Genomic DNA, 4,866 nt, shown 5'->3' on the forward strand with positions numbered 1-4,866 from the left:
AAAATATTGGAAAAAGCTGTTTTTATGCAACTGAACTCATTCCTTTCCAACAACGAAATTCTAGAAAAGTTCCAATCTGGTTTCAGAACAAATCACAGCACTGAAACTGCCCTGACCAAAATTACCAGCGACCTCAGGCGCAACACTGCCACCAGCAAAGTATCTGCTCTCATTCTCCTGGATCTAAGTGCCGCTTTTGACACAATAGATCACAATATACTTCTACACAGACTTGAATCCTGGGTGGGACTGTCTGGCCATGTCCTAAACTGGTTTAAGTCGTATATCACCGACAGGGAATTTTTTGTCAGCATTGGCGAGCACACCTCCAGAAAACGGGAAGTGCCTTTCGGGGTCGCTCAGGGTAGCTGCTTGGGCCCTCTCCTTTTCTCCCTCTACATGCTACCCCTTGGTAGCATTATCAGAGATCACAACATTGAGTTTCACAGTTACGCAGATGACACCCAACTATATATCTCCATAGATCCCAAAAATTGCACTACCATCTCTACTTTGACCACCTGCCTCTCCGCCATCACCAAATGGATGAGCAAAAACTTCCTTAAGCTCAATGAGGAGAAAACGGAAGTCCTGCTCATTGGTCCCCCTGACAAACGACAAACCCTCTACCACAACTTAGGTGATTTACAAAAACATGTCAAAGACTCTGTTACCAGCCTTGGCGTCACCTTCGACCCCGACCTCAGCTTTTCTCCACACATAAACAAAATCATTAAAACCGCCTACTTCCACCTGAGGAATATCACCAAGGTACGAGTGTTTGTTTCCAAACCAGACGCAGAGATGCTTTTACATGCTTTTGTTACCAGCAGAGTAGACTACTGTAATGCTCTTTTTACCGGTGTCCAGAAAAAACTTATTGACAAACTACAACTCATCCAAAACACTGCTGCAAGAATACTCACAAAAACCAGAAGGAGAGAACACATCACCCCTGTCCTAGCAACCCTCCATTGGCTGCCCATACCTCTCAGAATTGATTTTAAAGTTCTTTTAACAGTGTTCAAGGCCCTAAACGGTCTCGCTCCACAATATATCTCCGACATGCTGTCTTTTTACTCCCCTTCTCGATCTCTTAGGTCAGTTGACTCCAAACTTTTAAAAATCCCTCCACCTCCACCTAAAAAGATTGGAGAAGCTGCCTTTGAATTCTATGCCCCCAAAAAGTGGAATTCCCTCCCCTTGCACATAAGGACAGCACCCTCTGTGGACACTTTTAAGAAATTACTCAAGACCCATCTTTTTACTCTTGCTTTTTTATAACTCATTTTCTCCTGCTTTTAATTTCTCGTTGCCCACAGCTTGATTTTATTGTCTTTTTGTCTGCTTCCTATTGATTTGTGTCCACTAGGCTATGCCAGTTATTTTATTTCTATTTTTTATTTTGACTATAACATTTGTTGTGTTTATGTGCTTTTCTTGCTGCTTTTAAATTCTTTATCTTCTGACATTTTTACTGTTCGAGCACTTTGAGTTGCAATGTTTGTATGAAATGTGCTTTATAAATAAAATTATTATTATTATTATATTCACGAATTTTGTGCAAGGATATTTGGATTTTGTTTCTTTCATTTCTTGTTCTGCATGTTAATTGGTACCAGATCTGTCCTTGTCTGTGTTTCTCAATTACATATACTGTATGGATTACTTCACTTACTGAGTTTGTTGCATTTTATCTGTCAGGCAAAAATTGGGTTATTTTGCGTTACTATACATCAAATCACATTGAAAGGCACAACACAGTATAAATGCTACTTACTTCCTCACTACACAGACTACTGTCTACTCACGTGTAAGAGCTCCTTAACCTACTTAAAGATATTCTCCTTCCCCTAAGTCTGACACAGTACCGTATCACTACACTACGGCACACTTTGTATTCCCAAGCCTCACACAAACTTCATTAAACTTTAAAGGGAAACCGTGTGTGCTTCCTAATCCCCCTCGCCCATGCCTAGATGGCGAGTTATGTAACGCCGGTGCTGCATGTAAATGATATGCAACTAAGGCTCTGGCAAAAACTCAAGGAACATGCCAGAGGGCCCTAAATGTATTCCACAGAGACAACTTTAGAGATGTCCCTTTTTTGTTAGCACAGGGCGAACTCCATTTGTAAGACTTCAGACAATGGGAATGCATCTTGTTTGAGACGCAACAAAACAAGGATTGTGTTTGGCATTGCTTGCCTGTTTTCTGAGTGTCTTAGCAGTCTTTTTACATTTTGTCTTTTACCCAGCCTGCTGCAAAATAGCACCCCTCTGCTATGATTTTATGGGCAATAAGAAAGAACAGAGACAACCTGACAACCTGACATACGATTGCACATAAGATGATACAGATTGCACATAAGATTGACTTTTACAACATGAGAGACTGTCGTCAGACATGAGGCTTGATCGACTTTTACATCATAACAGGGGACCGAGCGGTAAAAGCATGAGCTTGTACAGCAGTATACACACACGATTACAACAGGGAGGAGACGAGGTGCCCATGATCGTTCAGACACGTCGACTTACCTTACCCTCGTGAATGATGAATAGAATAAACTCTGGAAATAAGCATCCGCATTCTCCTAAGCTATATACTGTAATAGAGGCTGTGGGAGGAGGCCTATTGATGTGTGTGTGTGTGTGTGTGTGTGTGTGTGTGTGTGTGTGTGTGTGTGTGTGTGTGTGTGTGTGTGTGTGTGTGTGTGTGTGTGCAGGGAAGCTGACAGGGGGGACAAAGGGGTCAGTTGTCTCGGGCCCAGGGAGAAGGGGGCCCCAGGATTGGGTCCTCGTTACATTACATGTATTGGGTCGGGGGCCCCTTTAGTGAATTATGTCCTAGGCCTGATCAAAGCTGTCAGTGGCCCTGTGTGTGTGTGTGTGTGTGTGTGTGTGTGTGTGTGTGTGTGTGTGTGTGTGTGTGTGTGTGTGTGTGTGTGTGTGTGTGTGTGTGTGTGTGTGTGTGTGTGCGCGTGTGGGTGTGTGCATGTGTGCATGTGTCTTTGTGTGTGTGTGTGTGTGTGTGTGTGTGTGTGTGTGTGTGTGCGTGTGTGTGTGTGTGTGTGTGTGTGTGTGTGTGTTCATATCTGAACTCCTTGCTGAGGGCCATTACAGTGAGTTGTTATTTTGTTCTAGTGTGTGGGTGGCTATCTCGGGAACAACACATTTGTTTCTGCGGATTTGGACAGACACACAGCCGCTTGGGTGCAAGAGAGAGAGAGAGGGAGACAAAGTTCAGCTCGATAGAAACACACACACACACACACACACACACACACACACACACACACACACACACACACACACACACACACACACCCTGCCTGGGAGAGAGAGGGCGTTCAACCACACGCACGCATGCATGCACGCACGCACACACACACACACACACACACACACAGAAGGCTGGCAGGTCTAGAACAAAAGGGATGGAGCAACCTTAATATAGCACCTGTTAAACTGGCTACATTGTTCTCCATGGCAGTGAGGAGACATGCTTCTGGAGGCTTTCCTAATCTTTTTCTTTTTATATTATTACAGTAGCTGAGCATGGTAGGGGGTAGGCCTATTACACACTTTATGAAACACCTAGGGCCTCATTTATAACGGGTGCGTACGCACAAAAGACTGCGCACGCCAAGTTCACCGCAAGGTTTGGTATTTATAGAAAAAGAACTTGGCGGTAAACATGCGCAGCTCCACGCAAAGTTTGACCCATGCATAGGCACTAAACAAAAGACCAAACGCGGAAAGCGCGACCTCGGGAGGTAGCTGGAAGAACGACCCGAAATTCACCTTTGGCTAAGGCCCGCCCTAAAGTGCTTTTTGACCAATCACAGCGCAGCAAAAGGACGACCTCGGACAAACCTCGGACAGTTTTGACAGCGCTCCATTGAACTCAATGCTGAAATCGCATGTTTTCAAGTGGTTAGCGAGATACGGTCGTATTATTATTAAAATATGATTGGAAATTGTGCCTGGGGTATTTGTGACAAATGTGCAAGTTTCCCCGCGATGTAACAGGTGGTAATCACTTTCCTCTTTACCTAAAACCGGACTAATAGCAGCTGGATAGTCTGCCTCTCGGCAGCCCCACACTCGACTAGAAAGCACACGGATCAAAACCATACTTTGTGTGCTCCGATCATGACACCATCTCATTCATGTCCCTTTTCAGTAAGGTTGTAAGCAAACCACGAACCTGTTTCAGAGTAGGATTTTGGATTTCTGACCTAATTAATGAAGAAACACCGCTAGCAAAGTTAACTATCGGTCACGGCAGGAGTGTTTTGACTAGCAGCTGATGGACGTGACTTTGTTAAGCTACTGAAGATATAAACGCCAAACGTTAATGTTACACATTGCTGTGGTAGCTTTGAAGATGACTACAGTCATTAAGTTGTGTGATTTCGTTTTCGTCTAGCAAGTTTGCGTCAGGGCTCAAAAGATATGCGACCTCAGCTTACAATGGTGCTGGTTCCAATGCCTATCGATACCCATAGAAAAGCCCATAACAGCTGTGATGCATCGCATGACCGTTCAGAAAATAAATACTTATATTCACAATACTATGAATGCGTTTTTTATTTATTATGAGTGAATAACTGCTGCGATTTGCAGTCACTGCATAAATCACGTTGATATCTCAGCATTGAAAGTTTATCTGTCCGACCTAGCAACTGTAACTAAAGAGGGCGGGGCTTAGCCAAAGGCGAATTTGTTGAAGAAAAAAAATCAAAGGTCACGTGTCACGATAGCCACTTTAACATTATTTAATCCAGTTCGCAACGAAAACGCGGTTGTTTGTTGTTTGGTAATGGTGGAAAATAATAAGTAGGCCTACCTGGCCTATCCA

Source organism: Engraulis encrasicolus, chromosome 6 (assembly GCF_034702125.1).
Source record: "Engraulis encrasicolus isolate BLACKSEA-1 chromosome 6, IST_EnEncr_1.0, whole genome shotgun sequence".
Classification (NCBI taxonomy): Eukaryota; Metazoa; Chordata; class Actinopteri; order Clupeiformes; family Engraulidae; genus Engraulis; species Engraulis encrasicolus.